General features: G+C 37.2%; 2 long non-coding RNA genes across 2 annotated transcripts in view; both read left to right on the forward strand.

Annotated features, from left to right (window-relative positions):
- Window positions 1-26335, forward strand: part of LOC127509640 (uncharacterized) — a 160855-nt gene that overhangs the window by 75783 nt on the left and 58737 nt on the right. The window contains exon 2 of the long non-coding RNA XR_007929325.1: window positions 15126-15390. This is a non-coding gene — a long non-coding RNA (uncharacterized LOC127509640). The remainder of the gene's footprint in view (window positions 1-15125; window positions 15391-26335) is intronic.
- LOC127509651 (uncharacterized) lies at window positions 21558-22500 on the forward strand. Its single transcript, XR_007929336.1, has 2 exons — window positions 21558-21664; window positions 21748-22500. It is a non-coding gene; the product is annotated as an uncharacterized LOC127509651 (long non-coding RNA).

Below are 26335 nucleotides of genomic sequence, written 5' to 3' on the forward strand. Positions count from 1 at the left end.
TTAATGGTTATTTTAGCTAATTATGTATTTTATTTAGATAATTGTTGTTTTTCTAACTGATTCAGTGTACATAAATTTTAATGTCATCAAATGAAAATCAGCTGTGAATCACGAACATTTTATGAATATTGGTTTTGAACGTTTGAGGACAAAATGATAAATACCCTAATGTGAATATGATGATGTTTTTGTACAGGGAGGCTGTTTGCGTCTCTCACTGTGTATAATATTTGGCACAATAATACACAGCTGTGTCTTGAGCTTGCATATTATTTCCCTGCAGTGTTATTGTGTTACTGGAGGTGTCTCTGCTGATGCTGAACTTGCTTTTCAGTGAATCCTTGTAGTATAAGCTTCCACCACTCAAGATCACTCCAATCCATTCCAGAGCTTTTCCTGCAGGCTGACGAATCCAGGCTGTATGATAACTAGTAACTGAATAGGAGACTTTACAGTTGATAGTTAGAGTGGCATCAGGACGGACAGTCAGAGACTCAGGCTGAGTGAGTTCCTCTGAATGAATACCTGTATCAAATGAAATAATACCTGTTAGTAAAATAGCATGAAGTTTAAAGACTGTTAACAAGCTTTTTAGCAAAAAAATGATGTATCACACAGAAAAGTAGACTAAACTTACAGGATACTACTGCCAGAAGCAACACTAAAGATGAAGAGTTCATGGTGTGTTTCACAGCACAGTTTGTTCTTCTCTCCCTCTAGTGATCAGATGAATGTATAAACTGACTCATGTCTGGTGTTTAAATATGCAACAGAAGATTTACATAAAGAGCTAATAATCAACTCCACATGCTCAAACAACAAGAATATTGGGATTACATGAAGAGGCATCACACTGTCCTGAACTTTTAGTTATTATTGATATGGTTGAAGTTCATTAGCAGAAAATGTAAACAGTTTATTGTGACTGTAAGTTATTCAAACTATCAAAATTTAAAATGAAGTATTCTTTGATTGAATTTGCCCTGATCAGAGCATTTATGCCAATTAAAGTTTATACATTAAAAATGTCTTAGAGATTTTGTATTATTTATTGCATATATTATTTATATTTGTGTTATAATTTTATTGATGTTACATCTGACAGCAACAACAGCAGTAATAATGTGTGTCTCTGTTGGGCCATCATCAGAAACACTTGCTTTTCTCAGCTGTTCAGTGAATTCAAATAAATGTTAAGTTTTAAAATTAGCATGCAGATTGTCTGATCTGGTTTCAGCAACAGACCAACGGTGTCTGTCTTGTTATTGAATAAGCTAAACTAACAATGTTGAATATTAATAATCAGCATAAGCACACAGTACTAGCTGGCCTCACAGCTGCTAAAAAGATGATTGCGTTGAGATGAAAACCTCTTCATTCACTTTCTGTTAAAACTTTGTTGTTGCACCAACAGAGAAAGGTCTGCAGCTCATTTTTCAAAGATTTGTTTGACTGTAAAACACTGATGTTTATTGCTGGAAGAGTCTCTGGTAATTTGAAATTTACTTTTCAGTTTATCACTGTAATATATGTTACCGCTATCACATATTCTTCCAACCCATTCCAGAGCTTTTCCTGCAGCCTGTCGTATCCAGTCAGTGCAGTAGCTGCTGTCAGTCACTGAGTATCCAGAGATCTTACAGGACAGTGTCAAAACCTGACCAGGACTTAAGACCATAGAATCAGTCTGGGTCAGAAAATATGTATCTACATATTTCTATATATGATTTTGTATTATGGGCTTTTTTTCTTTTTTATTTAAATTTCTTTCAGAAGACAATGTTGGCAGTAATGATGGGTGTGCTGTGCTATTAGGAAATTATATTTTAATATTGCCTGTGATATGTACATATTTGTACCTTGCTTACCCCTAAATGGAAAATATTAGTACCTTAAAAGTACATATTAGTGTCTTTTCAAATTTGTACCAGAGTATACTCCCCTACCGTACCTTTTTTCTGACAGTGTATAGAACACATTTTTAATTAATGATAAATTAATTCTTGATCAATTTTGTTGTTGTTGTTTTCAATATATTCACTGAAGATCATTCAGGGCATATATATCAGGCTCAGGGATAAGGGCATTTAAATAGTTTATATTCTTATAGCTTAAGTATTTTATCCTTCAGCAGAAGGTGTGTCTGTTTCTTTGGATCAAAGTTGTACTGTGCTCCAGCGTCATCTGCTGGATTTGTTTTTTTTTGTTGTTGTTGTTGTTGTTTTTTCATTTTCCTCGCTGACATGTTTTTGTACAGCCCAGTGCTTTGTTTGCATCATTGTGTATATCTTGCACAGTAATAAACAGCTGAATCCTCTGCTGTCAGACCGGAGAGTTTCAGATACACCATGCTGTTTGAATTATCTCTGGTGATCTCTATTCGTCCCTCAACACTTTTTGCATTCACTGTTTTACTGGCATCATACAAGATGAGCCTCATCCAGTTCAATGCTTTCCCTGCTGGCTGTCTGATCCAGTGCATGCCAGATTGTCCAAAATCAAATCCAGATCCTCTACAGGAAATTTTCAAAATTTCTCCAGGCTTTTTGGTAACAGAACTTGATGGGATGGACTCCAGGCTCTGACCATTAACACCTAAAACAATTGAAAGTTATAATGACCTGTCCACAGTATCATATACAGTACACCCATTAATAAATTCTGGAGGCAGAATTAAATAATAATATAACATGAAATAGAGATACGTACTAGTTAAACACATCAGGAGAAAAAATAAGAATGGAATGTGTGCCATTTCAAATGATGCAGGAAGACCAACTGCTACAATGTCACTGAATACTGCTGGTAGAAATACTGTACATTATGGCATTTACATTTGGGTGGAGCTTTAAAATCTAATACTATATTAAGATCTAATGGCACTGTTGATGAGTCTCTACCAACAGAATCCCTTCTGCATTTGTGGGATATTTATGTTTGTATTACACTCTAAAAACAACCCAAGTTAGGTTGAAAATGGACAAACCCAGCAATTGGTTTGTTTTAACCCAGCGGTTTGCTCAACCTGCTGAGTAGTTTTATTTAACTCAACTATTTTTACAAAAAATACTGTTTTGTTTGCTTAAAATGAACCCAAAGTACATTGGAAATGAACATTTATTAATATATTTAATAAGTTTAATGAATAATAATTAAACAATAAACATTTATTAAATTACTTATTAATAAATGTTCACCTTTTGATTATTATTATTATTGTTGCCTCTAGTAATTATTTGTCTGATTTTTAATTTCCAACCTTTTTTTGGTTCATTTTAAGCCAGCCATACAGTAATTTTTAGGCAATATTTGAGTTAAATAAAACTACCCAGCACGTTGGGCAAACATTTAACCCAACCGCTGGGTTTGTCCATTTTCAACCCAACTTAGGTAGTTTTTAACCCAGCATTTTTTAGAGTGTAAGAATGCTACAATGTAAATTGACAAACTTGAATGAAAATGTTCAAAAGTTCAAAAAAAAAAAATTATAAATGTTCACTTGTTTTTGTTGTTTTATAAATTACTTTGACCTTTTCAATAACTGTAATGTGCGATCCAGTTTGTATAAATTCATCATATCAGTTGTCATCATGACACTTTCATGCTTTTTATTTATTTATTTATTTATTTTGTTTCTGGCTACTACCTTAAGTCGAAGGTTATTTAAAAGTTATTTGCCACTTCATATCGAACATGTAATTGTAAAAAACTTGAAGCAAATATCAAAGTATAAGTTAATATCAAGTGCTGCAAGATGATTGTTGAGTTTTTAATTTCTTTGGTGCAAATATTTGCTGATAAATAATGCATTTCCTCAAATTTATTATTAGACTTGTTTTTAACAGGATTTTTTATACCAGCTGAATTAAGGTCTATCATTTCATTATTGAAAATCTGAGAAAATCAGACTGTTGCGGAAAACCATTAGAAACACTCTTAATTTGTAACGACGATGATGTTGATGTTTTTGTACAGGGAGGCTGTTTGCGTCTGTCACTGTGATTCTCCGGCACAATAATACACAGCTGTGTCTTGAGCTTGCATATTATTTCCCTGCAGTGTTATTGTGTTACTGGAGGTGTCTCTGCTGATGCTGAACTTGCTTTTCAGTGAATCCTTATAGGCTAAGCCTCCACTATTCCAGATCACTCCAATCCATTCCAGAGCTTTTCCTGCAGGCTGACGAATCCAGGCTGTATCATAGCTAGTAACTGAATAGGAGACTTTACAGTTGATAGTTAGAGTGGCATCAGGACGGACAGTCAGAGACTCAGGCTGAGTGAGTTCCTCTGAATGAATACCTGTATCAAATGAAATAATACCTGTTAGTAAAATAGCATGAAGTTTAAAGACTGTTAACAAGCTTTTTAGCAACAAAATGATGTATCACACAGAAAAGTAGACTAAACTTACAGGATACTACTGCCAGAAGCAACACTAAAGATGAAGAGATCATGGTGTGTTTCACAGCACAGTTTGTTCTTCTCTCCCTCTAGTGATCAGATGAATGTATAAACTGACTCATGTCTGGTGTTTAAATATGCAACAGAAGATTTACATAAAGAGCTAATAATCAACTCCACATGCTAAAAAACATTAATATTGGGATTACATGAAGAGGCATCACACTGTCCTGAACTTTTAGTCATTATTGATATGGTTGAAGTCCATTAGCAGAAAATGTAAACAGTTTATTGTGACTGTAAGTGATTCAAACTATCAAAATGTAAAATGAAGTATTCTTTGATTGAATTTGCCCTGATCAGAGCATTTATGCTAATTAAAGTTTATACATTAAATATGTCTTGTTCTTTTTTTTTCTTTAGAGATTTTATATTATTTATTGCATATATTAATTGTGTTATAATTTTATTGATGTTACATCTGACAGCAACAACAGCAGTAATAATGTGTGTTTCTGTTGGGCCATCATCAGAAACACTTGCTTTTCTCCCCTGTTCAGTGAATTCAAATAAATTTTAAGTTTTAAAATTAGCATGCAGATTGTCTGATCTGGTTTCAGCAACAGACCTGTAACGGTGCCTGTCTTGTTATTGAATAAGTTAAACTAACAATGTTGAATATTAATAATCAGCATAAGCACACAGTACTAGCTGGCCTCACAGCTGCTAAAAAGATGATTGTGTTGAGATGAAAACTTCCTCATTCACTTTCTGTTAAACGTTGGATTCTTACATTTTTGGATGTGATTTTTCTAGAACTGTCTCCTGCTTGAGATCTTTTGACTGTTTTCTTGTGATTTTGAAATGCAGTCATGAGCCTCTGCTGGTGAAATAATGGCCTAGACCAGAACGTAGTGTATCACAGCATAAGCACAATTCACACAAAACAGGGGCAGGACTGTATTGGAAACAAGGGAAATTTAAAATTGCCCACTTTTTTAATTACCACCTCTATGCGATGTAATGCAGCTGATAAGTTAATATTCATCATCTGTTTATGTGAATGAGGAAGTGGTTTTTGCAGGCCTGGATTAACACAGTGTAGTGCCCTAGGGTGACCACATTTGAAGTGCCCCCCAATATCTTTATTTCCATCATAAGTGCCATGTATGAAGACTACATGCAAAACCACGTCTAAAAAAACATTGCAAACATATACCAAATAATCAAGCCCAATTAAGACTGTTGCAAGCAACCATCAACAGCTGAATTAAGCACTGCAGAGATGCACAGCAGCAAAACACACACACTGACCTTTACAATCATCTCTAAAAAGCAACTAGCTAAAAGAGAAAACTGTTACACAAATTTCAAATCGACAACAGCGTCACATATTTGCCCAGAAATAATAATAAATAAGCCTTACCTTTAGCAGAACATCTTTTTTCTAGAATTTGTGCACGCAAAATCATTAATTAATGCTGCCTTCACGTGCTATCAGAATTATCGTAAATACGTGCTTCCTAGGTAAAAATTGCACATCAACATTTACATACAGGTGCTGGTCATATAATTAGAATATCATGAAAAAGTTAATTTTTTTATTGTAAATTATTTTTAAAAATGAAACGTTCATATATTCTAGATTCCCTACATGTAAAGTAAAACATTTCAAAAGTTTTTTTTTTAAATTTTGATGATTAGAGCGTACAGCTCATGAAAGTCCAAAATCCAGTATCTCAAAATATTAGAATATTTCCTAAGATCAATCAAAAAATGGATTTGCTAAACAGAAAAGTTCAAGTTCTTTAAAGTATGTTCATTTGTGCACTCAATACTTGGTCGGCAGCACATATTACAGCAAATGACTTGCTCCTAGCACAAATTACTGCATCAGTGAAGTGTGGCCTGGAAGTGATCAGCCTGTGGCACTGCTGAGGCACTATTGAGCCTTCAGATCATCTGTATATTGTTGGATCGACTGTTTCTCATCTTTCTCTTGAAAATATCCCATAGATTCAGGTCAGGCATGTTGGCTGGCCAATAAAGCACAGTAATATCATGGTCAGCAAACCACTTGGAAGTGGTTTTTGCACTGTGGGCAGGTGCTAAAGTCCTGCTGGAAAAGGAAATCAGCATCTCCATAAAGCTTGTCAGCAGATGGAAGCATAAAGTGCTCCAAAATCTCCTGGAAGATGGCTGCATTGACTTTGCACTTGATAAAACACAATGGACCAACACCAGCAGACATCACGGCCCCCCCAAATCATTACTGACTTCAGAAACTTCACACTAGACTTCAAGCAGCTTGGATTCTGTGCCTCTCCAGTCTTCCTTCAGACTCTGGGACCATGATTTCAACATGAAATGCAAAATTTACTTTTATCTGAAAAGAGGACTTTCGACCACTGTTCACTGTCCAGTTCTTTTTCTCCTTAGCCCAGGTAAGATGCTTCTGACATTGTTTCTGTTTCAGAAGTGGCTTGGTAGTCCTTTTCCTGAAGATGTCTGAGTGTGGTGACTCTTGATGCGCTGACTCCGGCTTCATTCTACTCATTGTGAAGCTCTCCCAAGTGTTTGAATCGGCTTTACTTTACAGTATTCTCAAGCTTGCGGTCATCCCTGTTGCTTGTGCACCTTTGCCTACCCAATTTCTTCCTTCCAGTCAACTTTGCATTTAATATGCTTTGATATTTCACTCTGTAAACAGCCACCCCATTCAGTAATGACCTTCTGTGACTTATTCTCTTTGTGGAGGGTGTCAATGATTGTCTCCTGGACCATTGCCAATTCAGCAGTCTTCCCCATTAGTGTGGTTTCAAAGAACAAGAGATACCCGGAATTTATACTGTAGGGATGGTCATTTAATGAAACTCAAATGTAAATATTCTAATATTTTGAGATACTGGATTTTGGACTTTCATTAGCTGTACGCTCTAATCAACAAATTTAAAAAAAAAAAAACTTTTGAAATGTTTTACTTTACATGTAGGGAATCTAGAATATATGAAAGTTTCATTTTTTAAAATAAATTACAATAAAAAAATGAACTTTTTCATGATATTCTAATTATATGACCAGCACCTGTATATGTGTAATGAAGCGTATTGTATGTTTTATACACAGTGAAAATTGCCTGCATTTGACCGAAATTACAGAATCGTCAGCAAGCTGACTATCTAGATAGCACTGTGAATGTTAATATGGTTGTCAGTGCATGGGACACTACATATAATTTTGGTTTTAATGAGATTTTCCCAATAAATGGGCAGGAATAAAGCTGGTGTCCTCCATGAGTCCTGTTCATTCCGACAACAAAGCGCTTGAATGCAACAAGCTTGAAATCACGACTTCTTAAGTGGGAATTGTGAAATTTCCGATAGCATGTGAAGGCAGCATCAATCCTCAAATGTCAATCCTCAAAAAGCCCATTCCCTTGACTAGTTTGGACAGCCGGATCTGTCTCATGGTTGTCCTGAGTTCATTCTTCACTATTATAAGTTGAGAGAAGGATCTCTCGCCCTTGCAGTTGGTAACGTCTGGTGAACCATTTTTCGAAGAAAAAAACTTGATATTGCAGGTACTTTTTGAAGGGTGGCTATGTGTCATGATATTTTCTCTTTTTTTAAATTTTCATTTCGCACAACCGCTAAGGTGATGCTGCCTATTTACTTTGAATTTAATATTATAAATTGGCAGGCTCGACTCTGACTGGGGGGAGGGTGGGGGCAAATACATTGTGACCTGACCCAATCGCAATTCTTTATATGCATATATTTTATATTTTCTCTGTATATATATTGTATCATTAACTGTTCATTTTATATCTGCATCTCTTCCAGCAAAATAGTATAAATAAAAAACATAAAAAAATATTTGAAAGGTCTAGTCATTATCTTAATCACTTGGTGCCCCCCATTAGTTGGTGCCCCAGGGCACTCGCCCAATCCTGTCTATGGATAATTCAGCCCTGGGTTGTTGTATTGCTTTGACCCTGAACTCATTCACAGTTACTCTCTAGCACAGTAAAACACAGCAGTGTCTTCAGTCTTGAGGCTGTTCATCTGCAGGTACAGTTGACTGCTGGAGTCATCTCTGGACACTGTGAACCTTCCCTGGACTGACTGGGAATAGATCTGGAGAACTGGATGTGTTGATGTATGCAATCCACTCCAGTCCTTTTCCAGGGCTGTCTGATCCAACTTAGATAGAGACTGCCGAATGTAAATCCAGTTATTGTACATGTAAGTTTATGAGACTCTCCTGTTTTTTTAACCACTATGTCAGATTGAGTGAATGTCTGACATTCAGTACCTGTGGAAAAAGAAACAATATTAAATGTTAGAAAGATGTCATAATGTTAATTTTTTTTAAAGAGATTTTATATTATTTATTGCATATATTAATTATATTAATCATATTATCTATGACTGTTTTCTTGTGATTTTGAAATGCTTTGTAATATTTTGTTGTTCTTTTCTTTTGTTTCTTCTTTTAAAAATGAAGCAACAAACATTAATCCTATACAATATCTCTGATCTGCTGGACTGGGCATCACAAAGGCAGATAGTGCCCTCTATTGTAATATCAGCAGTATTCTCATTAAAGATTAATAACTTTACTATGACTGCACACATAACAGCATAACTTTGTTGTTACACCAGCAAAGAAAGGTCTGCAGCTCATTTCTCAAATATTTGTTTGGCTGTAAAACACTGATATTTATTGCTGGAAGAGTCTCTGGTAATTTGAAATCTACTTTTCAGGTTATTGCTGTAATATGTGTTACTGCTATCACATATCTCTCCGACCCATTCCAGAGCTTTTCCCTTTTCCTGCAGCCTGTCTTAGCAACTTAGATTTGCTGAATGTAAATCCAATTATTGTAAATTAAATTATTGTAAAGCAAACATCTGTCATGGTATGGAGGTGCATCAGTGCAAACAGCATGGGTGACTATATGTGTGAAGGAATTATTGACGTGGAGGCGTATACTGGGATTGTACAGAGACATATACTGCCATAAAGATGGCATCTTTCCTGGGAAGCAAGACAATGCCAGGCCTCATTCTGGTTTCTAGACGCTCTACACCATAGAGTGGATGTGCTTGACTGTCTGTCTGCAGTCCAGATCTGACTCCTATTGAAAATATATGGCCCATCATGAAAAGGAGAATCAGACAAGGATGACCACAGACTGTTGAGCAGCTGTCTTGTATCAGGTGAGATTGGGCAAAAATTTAACTTGCAAAACTTCAACAATTATTATCCTCAGTTCCCAAACAATTAAAAAGTGTAATTAAAAGAAAAGGTGATGAGACACAATGGTAAACGTGCCTCTGTCCCAACTTTTTTGGAGTGTGTTGCAGCCATCAAAATCAAAATTTGTTTATATTTACAAAATACACTTAAGTTGGAAACACTGAAAATCTTTTCTTTGTACTTTTGTTAGTTAAATAAAGGTTCAAGAGAACTAACAAATCACAGATTCTTGATTTTATTGCATTTAGTCTACATTTTTTTTAAATAACACAACACTGAAAGTTTAAAACCACTAAAAAACAATGTTGAAAAATAAAATATAAGACAATATCAATTCAAGTGATGCATTACTGCCATCTATTGGTGTTTGGCCAATACTGTTGTAAGACTCACAGATTAAAGTGCTTCAGTTCATTGACAGACAAAGATCTGTGCTGTTGAAACAGTGGCTAAAAACTCTAACACAGGGTCAAAACAAAGACATAAAAATCTTTTAAACTTTCCTTCAAGTCTGGCTTAGGCAATCTTAAAGAAAGCAAAGCCAATGTCGTGAGACAGATAGAAGAGATTATTGATTATTAAAACATATATTACTTTATCTGTAAATTTGTCTGTCTTTTGAAGAAAAACATGACGAATACCCTAATTTGTACAATGATGTGTTTTTGTACAGGGAGGCTGTTTGCGTCTGTCACTGTGATTCTCCGGCACAATAATACACAGCTGTGTCTTGAGCTTGCATATTATTTCCCTGCAGTGTTATTGTGTTACTGGAGGTGTCTCTGCTGATGCTGAACTTGCTTTTCAGTGAATCCTTGTAGTATAAGCTTCCATCAGAGTCGATCAATCCAATCCATTCCAGAGCTTTTCCTGCAGGCTGACGAATCCAGGCTGTATAATAGCTAGTAACTGAATATGAGACTTTACAGTTGATAGTTAGAGTGGCATCAGGACGGACAGTCAGAGACTCAGGCTGAGTGAGTTCCTCAGGATACTACTGCCAGAAGCAACACTAAAGATGAAGAGATCATGGTGTGTTTCACAGCACAGTTTGTTCTTCTCTCCCTCTAGTGATCAGATGAATGTAGAAACTGACTCATGTCTGGTGTTTAAATATGCAACAGAAGATTTACATAAAGAGCTAATAATCAACTCCACATGCTAAAAAAGATTTATTTTACGATTCATATGATTTATTGCTCTTATAGAATTTTATGACATCAAGCTTATGTTTTATCAACATTTTTTTTCTGCTGGACATTTTATATATCTCCATCTACTTTAATTCTTTTATATTCTTTTAATTCTTTTTGATATAACTAATATTGGTATATTGGAAAGCAACAAAAGCAGTAGGTCAGTAATCAAGGATGGGTAGTATTTATGATACATGTATTTCAAATACAAAATAGTATTTTGTAATTTGTATTTGATAGGGTTGATGAAAATGGCTTTGTATTTTGTATCAAAATACTTTAGTGTTTTGTATTTTTGTATTTTTAAAATACTGTAAAATACTTTGTAAGACGTCTACATGATGACATCATAAAATTGCGGCCTCTGATTGGTGCTTACTCAGTAGTTTGCAGAGACTTGTTGAGATCAGAACAGAAAATTGATCAATATGGAAGAAGGTGGTCAAGGTAAGAAACGTGCAGGCTGACAGCTTTCCATCAATTTTTTGCACAAATTGCTATAATTTTTAACAGTTCATGTTAAGTTTTGGTGTTCGTTTTGGTAGCCTAGGCTAAATAGTTGACCAATTTACATAATGTTCTTGAAAACAATTATACCGAGCAGCAGCCCCCTATATTTATGATTAACAATCAAATGATTAATTAGTGCTATGAATAAAGGTGCCATCAGTTCTCTTCTTAGAAATGACTTGTTTGTCATTGAGTCAGTGTTGCAGATGCAAAGTAGGCCCTTCGTTACCAAACACCAAGTAACTAAATTAGGATACAATTATGAGTCATTCGCAAACATTATACCGTTAGTTACTTTAAAACTAACCTTCATCTGGGAGATCACAGGGATATGTTAATATTTGATCTGTTAAAGCCACAATATGTAAATTTTCACCGCTAGAGATTGCTCATTCAAAACAAAGGGGTAGCTCGATGACACCTTGATTTCACAGAATCATGGGAGGTGTTGTCTTCACGTCTACAGCCGGTGGAAAAGAATCGGGACAGGACTCAGGCAGAAGTCATGTTCATGGATGAGATTATTAACGTTACTGTAAGCAGAGCATGGCCGAGTGCTGTGGGAGCAGTAATGAGGCTGCTGGAGCAATTGCTAATGAGAGACGAGCGCGACACATGTCTCGACAGCAGCGGATCTTTTATTATGCCACAGTCGCTGCTTCCGCTTCTTCTAGTCATCTGCACGTAGAGTAAAGCAGCAGCGCTGTTTATCATATTAGATAGATTTGTGTGCTATGAGACACTTGTTGCACACTGCAGTAAGCTAGATCGATATTAGTTATGGTAACACATAGTACTCGCTGTAAATCCAGAAAACAAGATTCAAACAAAAAGGCTTAGGGCCAGATTTACTAACAGCTTGTGCCAGCGCAAACCTTCTTTTGGTGTTAAAAAACTACTGTTGGGATTTGCGTGTTTGTCAGATTACATGTTAAGTTGCGCCTGTGTCGACCTGCTCCTGATGAGAGCATCAGAATCAGGCATCAGCTCTGTTCATTTGCGACCCAACGCTAATTTGCACTGCTCTTGGTAGATTGCTTTAGTCATTATGTAAATGATTTGACTGTGTCTGTGCTCTTTAATTTGCGTGTTAGCAGTAGATCACGCGCAAAACTTGCCACTCCCATCGACGCATTTGTGGAATTGCGCTCTCACGCTAATTTGCCCCGTTTAGTAAATCTGGCCCTTACTGTGTTAAGCCTATATAACATGATGAGTTTTCTGTCGATGAATGTATCCAGACAGTTGCCCTCCTGTCTAATAAAACACATAATATACAGTACTAAAGTGTCTTTGATGTTTCCATGGTTTCGACAAAATAAAACCGGAAATCGAGGGTAATGATGTCATTGATAGGCGACACACGGACACGATCTGTGTCCTGATTAAAATTGCTTATTTCTCTGGATTTAAACATTCTTGGAAACATTTGGGATAATGTAAGTACACAAGTCAACAAAATATATAACATTGTTCTAGTGGTTTTTGGATATTTTAATCTAAAAATCCTACATATTTGTGCCTTTAGCTGGTTGCATATGTCAGATTTGTTGCATGACTCGGGCAGAGAAAAGCTATTGGTTTCATTTACTTAATCAACTGAGTCAGTGTAATGGTGAAGGGATAGATCAAATAGGCCAATTAATGGAAGGTTTGCAAAGACATTTCATGTTCCCTTGTAAAAGTATTTTTTAGTATTTTTAAAATACAAAAATACAGTAGTTTATTTTGATACATGGTGTGGCTGCTGTATTTTGTAGTATATTTTGATACATTTAAAAATAAGGTATTTGGTATTTTATTTTAAAATACATTTTGATGTATTTTTGCCCAACCCTGTCAGTAATCACGGTTCTGTTGGACCTGCATCTGAAAGTCTAAAGGCCTCGCTTTTGCCTGTAATAATGAAGCAAACTTGTCAGCTTAGAAAATAAAAAACACTTGAATTAGGATACGATTCATATTTTTATCTTCCTATGTTAGAGGATTTTTTCTTTTTTCTTTTCATTTAAGATGTTTTAGGACTGCTTGCTGTTTATTATTCACAGTAAGATGCTGATATTCATTATAATATGTTTTGCTCTTGTAGAGTCACTTTCACTTGTAGACTCCTGGAAGAGTCTCTGGTTTATTGAAACATACTTTTAGTTTGTCACTGTAAAATGTGTAGCCATTACCACAAATCTACATATCAAAAATATGTGTTGTGGTAAAGGAGTCAGATATGCCTTTGTGCTGTGTGATGTTAGAGCTTTTATACTGTACTTCACTGTAAATTTAATTGTAATATAATAGGCTTTAATAATGCTGTGACAGATATATCTTTTTTATATTAGGCTGTATTTGTGGATTTTTTATTCTCTGCTGCCACCTGTTGAACTCTAGTGACAAGAGATGAAACACTCAAGTGGTTTTTGTTCAACCGTGCAACAACTTTGTGTCACTGTGTTTGTTTTGCGCAGTAATATGTGGCTGAGTCTTCTGTTGTCAGGCCTGACAGTTTCAGATATACCATATTCTTTGAATTATCTCTGGTGATTTCAGTTCGTCTGTTGAAGGGTTCGGTGTAGTCATGGCCGCTGCCATCACTATAAACACGTCCAATCCACACAAGAGGTTTTCCAGCTTGTTGTCTGATCCAGTGCATGCTACAGCAGCTAAAGCTGAACCCGGATCCTCTACAGGACAGAGTCAGAGTTTCTCCAGGCTTTTTCTGAACTGTGCTTTCAATGGACTCCATACTTTGACATTTTAGACCTGAAAGAAAGATTGAAAAGACTGATTTCATTTGAAACATATGTATTAGAACTGATAATAGAAATGTGTTTCATGAGAAAACTCACGGTGTACGCTGAATGAGAGCAGCAGTAAGCAGAGTGAACTCTTCATCTTGAAAGTGGTGATGTAACGCTCCAGATCCAATCAGAAGCACATAAATACTGAACAAACATACAGGAGTGTTTGATTTGCATTGGGAGGGTCACAAGGTACAATCATGACTGAAGGCCAAACTATTTAAGAACAGCATAATGTGAATATGCACCTTTCTGTTCACTGTTATATGTCACAGTACACAATAAGGAAAGTTTTTCCTGCTTTTTATTTTTTGTTTGTTGATCACACGTGCTCATGCTGTTTGCAGTCAACTAGATAACATGATATTTATTCATGCTGCTTGATAACTGAATCAACTGAAAAGAGAATCGAAAAAATAATCTTGTGTGGGAACAGGTGCATGTTAATTTTATGTTTCTTAATAATTATTAATGCTGCTCAATCAGTGGCTGAAAACTCCAATCGCACCTCTGAGACAACAGTAACACTGGGTCAAAACAAGCTCAAAACTGAACTTTACTGACCAACAGACTTTATAACCTGATGAAAGCAAAGAGATGCAAGAGGTGATGGATTTTATTGACTTTCTATTGAAACAAATAATGCTTTAATCGTTTTTGTTAATTATGGTTATTTTAGCTAATTATGTGTTGTATTTATTAGGTAATTGTTGTTGTTGATTCAGTGTACATACATTTTAATGTCGTCAAATGAATATCAGCTGTGAATGATGAACATTTTATGAATATTGGTTTTGAAAGTTTGAGGACAAAATGATAAATACCCTAATGTGAATGTAGTGATGTTTTTGTACAGGGAGGCTGTTTGCGTCTGTCACTGTGTCTGTCTGGCACAATAATACACAGCTGTGTCTTGAGCTTGCATATTATTTCCCTGCAGTGTTATCGTGTTACTGGAGGTGTCTCTGCTGATGCTGAACTTGCTTTTCAGTGAATCCTTGTAGTATAAGCTTCCACCAGAGCTGATCACTCCAATCCATTCCAGAGCTTTTCCTGCAGGCTGACGAATCCAGGCTGTATGATAACTAGTAACTGAATATGAGACTTTACAGTTGATAGTTAGAGTGGCATCAGGACGGACAGTCAGAGACTCAGGCTGAGTGAGTTCCTCTGAATGAATACCTGTATCAAATGAAATAATACCTGTTAGTAAAATAGCATGAAGTTTAAAGATGGTTAACAACAAGCTTTTTAGCAACAAAATGATGTATCAAACAGAAAAGTAGACTAAACTTACAGGATACTACTGCCAGAAGCAACACTAAAGATGAAGAGATCATGGTGTGTTTCACAGCACAGTTTGTTCTTCTCTCCCTCTAGTGATCAGATGAATGTATAAACTGACTCATGTCTGGTGTTTAAATATGCAACAGAAGATTTACATAAAGAGCTAATAATCAACTCCACATGCTCAAACAACAAGAATATTGGGATTACATGAAGAGGCATCACACTGTCCTGAACTTTTAGTCATTATTGATATGGTTGAAGTCCATTAGCAGAAAATGTAAACAGTTTATTGTGACTGTAAGTGATTCAAACTATCAAAATGTAAAATGAAGTATTCTTTGATTGAATTTGCCCTGATCAGAGCATTTATGCCAATTAAAGTTTATACATTAAATATGTCTTGTTCTTTTTTTTCTTTAGAGATTTTATATTATTTATTGCATATATTAATTTTATTTGTGTTATTATTTTATTGATGTTACATCTGACAGCAACAACAGCAGTAATAATGTGTGTTTCTGTTGGGCCATCATCAGAAACACTTGCTTTTCTCAGCTGTTCAGTGAATTGAAATAAATGTTAAGTTTTAAAATTAGCATGCAGATTGTCTGATCTGGTTTCAGCAACGGACCTGTAACAGTGCCTGTCTTGTTATTGAATAAGCTTAGCTAACAATGTTGAATATTAATAATCAGCATAAGCGCACAGTACTAGATGAATGCGTTGAGATGAAAACCTCTTCATTCACTTTCTGTTGAACGTTGGATTCTTACATTTGTGGATGTGATTTTTCTAGAACTGTCTCCTGCTCGAGTTCTTTTGACTGTTTTCTTGTGATTTTGAAATGCTTTGTAATATTTTGTTGTTCTTTTCTTTTGTTTTTTGTTTTTTAAAAATGAAGCAAGAAACATTAATCCTATACAATATCTCTGATCTGCTGGACTGGGCATCACAAAGGCAGACAGTGCCCTCTATTGTAATATCAGCAGTATTCTCATTAAAGATTAATAACTTTACTATGACTGCACACAGCAAAAATAAATAAATAACTTTGTTGTTACACCAGCAAAGAAAGGTCTGCAGCTCAGTGCAGTAGCTGCTGTCAGTCACTGAATATCCAGAGATCTTACAGGACAGTGTCAAAACCTGACCAGGCCTTAAGACCATAGAATCAGTTCAACACAGTGGACACCTGGAGAAACAAATATGGCCTAACAAAAATATTTGATTCTAAAGTTCAGAATAATGCTTCCATTAACAGACACAGCTTATTGATAGGCCTTTCTAGTTCATTTGTTTGAGTCTTCAGGTGCACATGATGAACAAATCCTTTAGAATCTGCCAACGTTTTTGTAATGCGTCCCAGGGGTGCCAGGGGTTTCTAGGTGCCGCTTCATCAGATCCCCGATGCTGAAGTTTCAGCGTGGTTTATTCCACTTCTGGCATTGTTGCATTAAAGGGAGGTATTCTTTCACCCAACTTTTCCAAAACAAGTCAGTTAAGTATTCAATTCAATTCAATTCACATTTATTTGTATAGCACTTTTCACAATACATATCGTTTCAAAGCAGCTTTACAGAAAATGCATGTCATCATTACAATTTAGAGAATGCAGTTAGCTAATAATGTAATAATTTAGGCAATTAAGTACTGAACTTGTCTCCAGCATCTTCTAATGTACAAGTCTTCTTCATTAAACAGACCAGATGGTAAAGTGGGTTTTGCTCTGAGTTGTAAAATGTGATTGGGTGTCAACGCTTTGAGATATTCTGGATCATCTGAAGATGGAGTGATCGGACGGTCATTCAGTATTGATTCTATTTCGCATAAAACAGTGTGCAAAGTTTCATCGTCCAGCATCTGTTGTTTCACTACTGAATAAAGCACCTTTTTGATTTGCTGGGCTAAGTGCTCCCAAACACCATGGGCACCATGAGGCGAGTTGAATGTCCATTTAATGCCATTGTTGATAAGGTAATTTTGAATCTGATTTAATTCTTTCAAAGCATTTTTCAATTCCCGATTAGCACTGACAAGATTGGTGCTATTATCCGAGCGAATTTCCTTTACTTACCCTCGTCAACATAAGAATCTTCTGATCGCACTGATACAGGAGTCTGTATCGAGCATATGGGCCGTTTCAATGTGAACTGCTCGACATGTCAAACACTGTAGCGCTGTCTGACCAAATGAAAGATTCATCCAGATGAAACTGCAACTCTGCTTTCAACATCCTGTCTAAGCGTACAGCTAAGATGGCTGCTGCCAATTCCAATCTTGGTATGTTCGTTTCCTATGGCAAATGTCACATTCAATTCTCCTTTGTCGTTTAGGAGTCTTAGGTACGATACAGCTCTGTACCCAGCCTCACTTGCATACGAAAAGTTGTGCAACTGTGCGGATGCTATGCTCCCGAAATCTTTGGATGTAAAGCATCTGTTCACACTAAAGGTTTTTAAAGGAATCAATTTATCAAGCCATTTTTGCCACCTTAAAGTAGTATTGTCGAAGTCGAAAACCTCCCTTGCTACACAATTCTGTTAGTTGATCATACAGAGATAAAGCTTGGTCCACTGTATTTACAGCTTTTAAACAATCATCAACATAGAAACTCTGCCTGATGGTGTTAATTACATCTTCTGTATAATCCTTTTGGTTATCATCAGCTGTCTTTAGCAAGGCAAAGGTCGCACAGATCGGTGATGATACTGCACCAAATATATGGACAACTATTCTGTGCTCTTTGAGGTCCATTGTAATGTCTCCATCAGGCCACCAAAGGAAACGCTGAAAATCTACATCTTCCTTGGCCACTCTAATCTGGTGGAACATGCCATCACTATCGGTCATAAAGGCAATGGGACCTTGACGAAATCTAAGTAGAACTCCTATCAAATTATTTGTCAAGTCTGGGCTTGCAACAGCTCTTTATTCAAGGAAGTCCCACCAAACATTGATGCACAGTCGAATACCACATGCAGTGTATTTTTGCATGGGTGCATAAATCCATGTAGTATGTACCACACCTTTCCATTTTCTAGCTTCAGCTGGTCACTTGGATCTCTGCATACCCCTTTGCAATCACATCATCCATAAACTCTTTGTACTCAGCAAAGAACGAAGTGCCTCTTTTGAACCTTTTCAACAAGTACTGTGCTCGTTGCCGTGCCATGCTCTTTATTGTTTGGCCTTTTTACATTGGACTCACGAAAAACCAAATTTAAATAGTAATGTCTGTCTTTGAGTTCTGCAGTCTTTGAGATTGTGTCCATGAATTGCCAGTCTTCTACTGACATTTCTGTCTTTTCATCGTACTGCTGTTCAATGAAATTTTGATTGTACTGTTTGATCAACAGTTCCTCCTAAAAAAATTTAATAGGCACTCTATTTACTTGCATTTCAGGGACATTATCCTCATCATCATTCATACCATGATTAACCGGACCTTTAATGACCCAACCAAGGAGAGTTTTTACAGCATACAGTCCATTACTTCCTTCACTGTTGACGATTCTCCATGGTTCCCAATGCTTGCATTTATTGGCGTCAAAACAACATCTCTCAGGTAAGACCACTTTCTAATGTCCTTTTCTTTAGGAATGTTGTCTTTGGTGACTGAGATCGACTTCTGTGTATATACATCAGGTAATTCTAGAAATCCATTTTCCTTTAAAGCAGCCACTTCTAATCCAGAAACTCTGTAACTGGCCACAAGCTTTTCCTGACCCATAGTTTTTTCATCTTTCTTCCTGCAGCATTTAATTGAGACATCAATTCTTCTGTGCAAAACATTGCAGAACTACCTCGATCAAGGAATGCATACGTCTGCACAACTTTGGTTCCCTTAGTCAATTTTAGTCAATAGTCTTTTGAACCAGCCCCAATATATTTCCTATTTTTCAAGGAAACCAATGCACTTGATATCTGATCTTTTGAAAAGACTTTAGGAGTCTTTTCTTTGAATTTCCTTGCTCTCAATATGTAGAATGGTTGGGTGACGTTGGTGACAAATCTGACAGTTCTTGCGGTTTGGACAGGTTTTGCTCATATGCCCATGTCCCAAACATCCAAAACACAATCCTTTTACCTTTATAAATTCCACCTTTTCTTTGTTGGGTTTGACTTTAAATGGCTTACAAACTTCAATGGTGTGGTTTTAATCACAAAACATGCATGGCAGCTTTTCCACTGCATTTGAGGCACTATAACTTCATTTCAGCTTGTCGTTCATTTATTCTGCTATAGTAGTAACTGTGGTTACAAAACTGCTGCCTCTGTTGGGAGATTTAAAACTGAGCTTTGCAGTTGTTGTTACTTTAGAGATTTCCCTCTTGTCTGTTGGGCTTTGCATGTCACCAAATACAGGATCCAATGCAGCTCGTGTCTCTCTTTCAATGAATTCAAGAAGAACTTTGAACATGACTTTGCCATTGTGACTATCCTGTATGCTGCAAGCCATTGTTCTCCACTTGTCGCGAAGCTTGAAATACAGTTTGGAAACAATTGTTCTCAAGTTGGCTGAATTTTCCAGCTCCTCCACAAAATTAACTTCTTGCACAGTGTTAAAACAGCTACAAAGAAAGAGTGCACATGATCTTAGAGCTGGTCCATCCTCTGCCTTTAAAGCCGTCCAATTCAAAGACTTTTCAATGAAAGCAGATTATATTTTTATACTGTTACCAAAATTCCATTCAAGTTGCTGCTTTGCTTCCTTGTATCCTCTTACAGGATCCATGTGCAAGTAACTGCGAACCAGATTTTTGGGTTGTCCAACTGTAAATTGCTCTAAGTAATAGAGTTTGTCTTGCATACTCTCAGTCTTGCCCTCAAATGCTTTAATAAAGGATCTGAACTGCAGAGGATCTCCACCGAACACAGGAATTTCCCTTGTTGGAAGAGGGGATGTTTGCTGTTGCTTTATCAACAAAGCAGTTATTTCATTTTGTTTTTTCAAAACATCTGCAAGAGCTGTATTGTCCAAAGTGGATGAGTCCCTTTTATGTTTCTGAATTTTTTCAATGGCTCTGATGTGTTTTAACCATCAGAGTTGATTTACATTTTTTTCCCTTGTTTGTCTTGAGTTATTTGAACCTTTGGTGTTCTTGCAGGTGCAATATATTCAGTAGATGGATAAGTACTGCCTGTGTCAGACTTTGCACTTCCTTTTGTGCTTTTTGAGCAAATTTTTTCGATTTTTGGTATTTTAGATTTCAGGAAAACATTTACCTTAGCATCTGCTGTAGCCATTTCAGATTCTAAAGCAAGCTTTTCTCTTTTTTGCTTTTGGTTGAGCCTCCTCCATATCTAAAACATGTTTTTTCTCCAAAGCTTGAGCAGTGCAGCGCGCATTAGAAACCCTCCACCTTCCCCGGCTCTACCTGTGTAGATCTGCTAAGGGTAATTCATGTACATTATATTGTACAGCAGCAGCATGTTGTGTATGTATTGGCAGTAGCAAGTCCTGTACTTGCTCTGCAGCAGCAGCAATAATTAAAAGCAGCAGCAGCAATAAAAGCAGCAACAGCGTAGCAGATCTATTCCGCCAAGACCAAACATACAACATTGTCATACCCATTACCATGTCAAACACTCAGAGAGTTGTCATGATAGAACTTGGATTGTGCACTTTTCTTGCAGCATCTCACTCTGTGTGTCCTTCATGATTTGAGGTCTAAAGCACATTATTGGAGCATTAATGTAAGTTATTATATCACACACAAACACACAATTTTCATAGTTTGGGTATCAGCTGTTCTTTAGGCAGTAAAAAATTACAGTTTTTTGCAGTATGTTGTGAACCTGCACTTACCCTGTAATTAGTTGAATTCCACCACAGAAATGGATAAGTTTTCACACCACAAAGGTGGGAGTTAATGGAAACAAGCATCAAACATTTAGAGCAACATAAGAGAACACAAGCAATAAAAGGACGCAGAAGTTTATGAACGACTCATTGATTCATTTTTGTGAACAGGATGGAGCATCAAAACATATACGAGATTCCCTTACAAGATTCTGCCAGAGAAACTGTGGCAGTTGGAATGAATAACTTCTCAAAGTCAGATAATGGGGGGGGGGGGTTACACCTAAAGTCATCTTTTTGAGGGTGACATTTAAAGGAAAAGACCACATGTGCTGCTCTGTGTTCAACATCATGTTTTGTAACTGCTTGTGTCTGGATCTCGCTGCTTTGATATGTTCGTTAAAGGTAAGTGCAAGCACGTGTTTGGAACAACATGTTAGTCTATACTCAGATTTACTCAATTAAGTTTCCCTCTATGTTTTTTTAAGGCGAGAAGCAAAATGACAGAGCTGGAAGCTCAGAAGCACAGCCGGCGTGCATGTAGGACCAACACAGCGGCCGTGATCGTGACAATCATTGCTCTAACCATCTTCTTAGTCTTCGTGGGTCTTGGAACCTTCCATAATTTATCTGGGCATCCCTCAGCAGTGTCTCATAATTTTGGCACTTCTTTTTCCTCTGAACTATCTTTTGACAACAATGAAAGGCAAAAATCAAAACCCCGAAATTCTTATGATTGTAGGTCAGAAAGCAGTGGACACAACTCTTATCAACCTAAAGGCAACATAAATAGAACCTCTCAGAGAAACTCATACAGTGGAGGGAGATGGAAAGACTGAAGGAAGAAATATAAATGAGGTGCAATTAATCATCTTCAGTTTTATTGAAACATCACAATCAGTTTAGTTTGGTCAGCAGTATTTCAATAAAAAAGTAGGATCTTTTCTAAAATTATTTCACAGTCATCAGGGTCACATAATTTGATTCTGATATAATTTGCTGAGAAGACTTCAAATAAACATTTCTTGATTGTACTGTCTTCCATTTATGTTTGAGTATGTTAATAGATAGCTACTTTAACAAACTGTGTTTTAGTAGTTTCCCATATGCTTTATAATTATAGAGTTTAAACAAGTCTTATGAAACTATACATGCAAATTCACTTATTTTCTTAGAGGCAGTAACCAAACACAGGTGTTTCCTGAGAGGCAACGCATCAGTAAATGTGATATTTTCCTACACTCTCTTGTCTCCAAATATCTCTGTTGTTCAATAATAGTAATTATTATTATTATTTAAAGTGATACATGTTTTATTAATATCGCTAAAAAATTACCTTGCTATGAGATAGATATGAGCACACTTTTTTTTTTTTTTTTTTTTTTTACTAAATGTAGCCTTTTTGTTTTCTGGTCTTTATTCTATGCTGATATCTAAGGCCTTTCAGATTCAGTTTACTTCTTTACTATCCTGGAATATACACTGAATGCCTTAAATGTAGTCACTGTACAGGCAATAAATATTTTCTTAAGTCGTGCTGTGTTCAGTAAGTAAAAGCTGCTCTCAGAAACAGAAATACAACACACACTTTAGTACTTCACAGAAACAAACATCAAGTGTGCACTATTAGCATTACTCTCATAGTTGTGAGCTTCATTAGAATGGATCAATAAATAAATAATTCAGTGATGACAGTAGATTGCTGAAGATTGCTTATTGGCCACTATTTATAATCGATAAAAAGAGACTTCACTATCATGAAATAATGTGTTAGAAGTAGAAAGAGATCTAGAGAATTCTTCTACTGAGACTAATATTGTATTTACCATGATTTGACTACATGTGAGAACAGTGCGCCCTCTTGTAAAATGTACCAAGAATTCAAGTTAAGTCAAATTGAGTTTTATTGTCATTCGGCTACATGTGGTGACATATACAGTGGAACAAAATGTCGTGCCTCACAGGATCACGGTGCTACATAAATACAGACAGTGTAAACCTATAAACAACTAACCTACTGAGAGAGTCTGACTATAAATATACTATATATAAATAGTTACTAAACATAAAAATATACAAATGCTTTCACATAAATACTGAACGTGCAAAGAGAAACATTGTAAGTCAAGCAGCTGGCTGGGAACAGTGCAAGATGATTTTTTTGTTGTTGTTGTTGTTGTTTTTTGTGCATGAGCATGTTAACAAACATATGTAATTGAGTCTTTTGTAAGATTATGTACACAATAGTCTATGTAAGAAGTGTCTAGTGCACAGAGGAGAGTATGTTACTACAGGTGATTTGTACAGGCCCACTCACTTGTGTGTAGCACTCTCAGAATTGCACAAAAACTTTCAGACAGATTTTCCGTGTGATGTGGCATGGTTAGGGGGTGTTTGGGGGGAGGTGAGGTAGTCTGTGTTTCAGGAGGTAGGGTTTTGTATGGGGTTTTTGCTTTCTGCTGCACTACAGTTCCCATACCAGACAGTGATGCAGCTGGCCAGCAGGCTCTCAGTGGTTCCCCTGTAGAATGTGGTGAGGATGGGTGGAGGGAGACTTGCTCTTTTCAGCCGGCGGAGAAAGTGTAGGTGCTGTTGTGCCTTCTTGGAGAGTCGCGTGGTGCTGGTGGTCCAGGTGAGATCCTCTGTGATGTGCACCCCTAGGAATTTAGTGCTGCTGATCAACTGAGTTTCTCCTGAAGTCCATCACAACCTCTTTTGTCTTTCCCACAATGAGGGACAGGTTGTTAGCGCCACACCATACCGCCAACTGTGCCACTTCCTCCCTGTAGTGTGTTTCATCGTTGTTGCTGATGAGACCTACCACTGTTGTGTCATCAGAGAACTTGATGATGTGGTTGGCAGTGCAGTCGTGGGTCAGCAGCGTGAAAAGCAGCGGGCTGAGCACATAGCCTTGTGGGGCACCTGTGCTCAGAGTGGTAGTGTTCGAAGTGTTGTGGCCGACACTGACTGGCTGAGGTCTTCCAGTTAAAAAGTCCAGTATCCGATTACAGAGGGATGAGTTGAAGCCCAGCAAGTTTAATTTATTGATAAGCTGCTGAGGGATTATTGTGTTAAATGCTGAGCTGAAGTTGATGAACAGCATTCTTACATAAGTGTCCTTCTGTTCTAAGTGGGTAAGAGCCATGTGGAGGGTGGAGGAAATTGCATCATCCGTAGAGTGGTTTGGACAGTATGCAAACTGGAGCGGATCAAGTGTGTTGGGGAGGCTGTTTTTTATGTGGTGCATGACTAACCTCTCAAAGTACTTCATCATGATTGGAGTCAGTGCTATGGGACGGTAGTCATTTAGACAGGACACAGGTGATTTCTTTGGTACCGGTATGATAGCTATGGACACGTGGGGATGACTGCCTGGTTCAGCGAGGTGTTGAAGATATCTGTTAGGACATCTGTCAGCTGTGCAGCACAGTCTCTCACGTTTTACATACACTGTTTTACTGGCATCATACCAGATAAGCCTCATCCAGTTCAATGCTTTCCCTGCTGGCTGTCTGATCCAGTTCATGCTGTTTGTTCCAAAATCAAATCCAGATCCTCTACAGGAAAGGTTCAAAATTTCTCCAGGCTTTTTAGTAACAGAACTTGATGGGATGGACTCCAGGCTCTAACCATTAAAACCTAAAACAATTGAATACTATAATGACCTGTCCACAGTATCATATACAGTTCACCCATTAATAAATTCTGGAGGCAGAATTAAATGAAATGAAGAGTTAATTTGCAAAAAATGATAAACGCCACTTTTTAAAAAAAAAAAATGAACTAACTGCTGTGCGTTATTCTCCACATATCACATTCTGAACCATAAATCCGTTTTTTCAGAAAAGCCGGTATTGTCCACTGTCAGGCATCGCGAGTTCACGTTTTACAGCAGAAACCGACAAGCGCCCTTGTTGTTTGAGTCCAGTTCCTGGATGTTATGGCCAACACGTGTCGGTGGAAAGGTTCAGAGCTCTCAGACAAGGTGGGAACCATCAAGCTACAGCAAAGTGTTACCCTCTTAGCAAAGCAGGAACATCTTGTCTGGGGAAAATTGCCAAAAAATGTCCCCATATCCCCAGGGAGCACAGTTGTAGTGGAACCAACAATTCGAGGTCTGCGTCGCGAGACATCATGGTCAGGCGAGTTGTCACGCCATTATGGGGTGATCGCTGGGTTCCTGTAAAAGTCACCAACTTTTTTGACAAGTCAGTCACTCTAAGCAGAAATCGCAAATTAGCAGATGTGTTCCCGTGTGTTGCAGTGGAAGATTTCGAACTTTTTCAAGGGCTGAGTCGAGCTGAAGTGGTTGTGGAGAAGGATCAGCATTCACCTAATTCATCGGCTGATTTCAGACGTACATTGGAAACTGTTGGTCTCGCTGATCTTGACATCCAGTCCTGCTCTGTCAGCCATGAGTCAAAAGAGAAATTAGTCCAATTACTGGAGAGATACAACGTGTTTTCCAAGCATGCACATTTACATTTACATTTACATTTACTCATTTGGCAGACGCTTTTATCCAAAGCGACTTACAAGTGAGGAATACAACAAGCGAGTCGTCATGACGAGGCAAATAGACACAAAAAGTGCTCACAATACAAGTCTTAGGTAATGCTCAGAGTATCATAAGCTACAATAGAGAGGGATTAGAGGAAGTGAAAGGATAGGTATAATTTTTTTTTTTTTTTTTTTTTTTTTTTTTTAATTAAGATGAGGTTAAGTGCTCACGAAAGAGATGAGTTTTCAGCTGTCTTTTGAATATTGCCAGGGATTCTGCATTCCGGATAAAGGCAGGAAGATCATTCCACCAGCAAGGAACAGTGAACGAGAATGTCCTGGAGAGTGATTTCGTGCCTCTCTGTGATGGTACCACAGGCCTTCGCTCCTTTAATGAGCGTAGGCTTCTGGTAGGAGTGTAGACTCGTAAGAGTGAGTGGAAGTAGGAGGGTTCAGAGCCTGTGGCAGATCTGTAAGCAAGCGTCAACGCCTTGAATTTGATGCGAGCAGCAATTGGTAGCCAGTGAAGAGAGATGAAGAGAGGCGTGACATGGGCTCTTTTGGGCTCGTTAAAGA

This window comes from Ctenopharyngodon idella, chromosome 3 (genome assembly GCF_019924925.1).
Source record: "Ctenopharyngodon idella isolate HZGC_01 chromosome 3, HZGC01, whole genome shotgun sequence".
Lineage (NCBI taxonomy): Eukaryota > Metazoa > Chordata > Actinopteri > Cypriniformes > Xenocyprididae > Ctenopharyngodon > Ctenopharyngodon idella.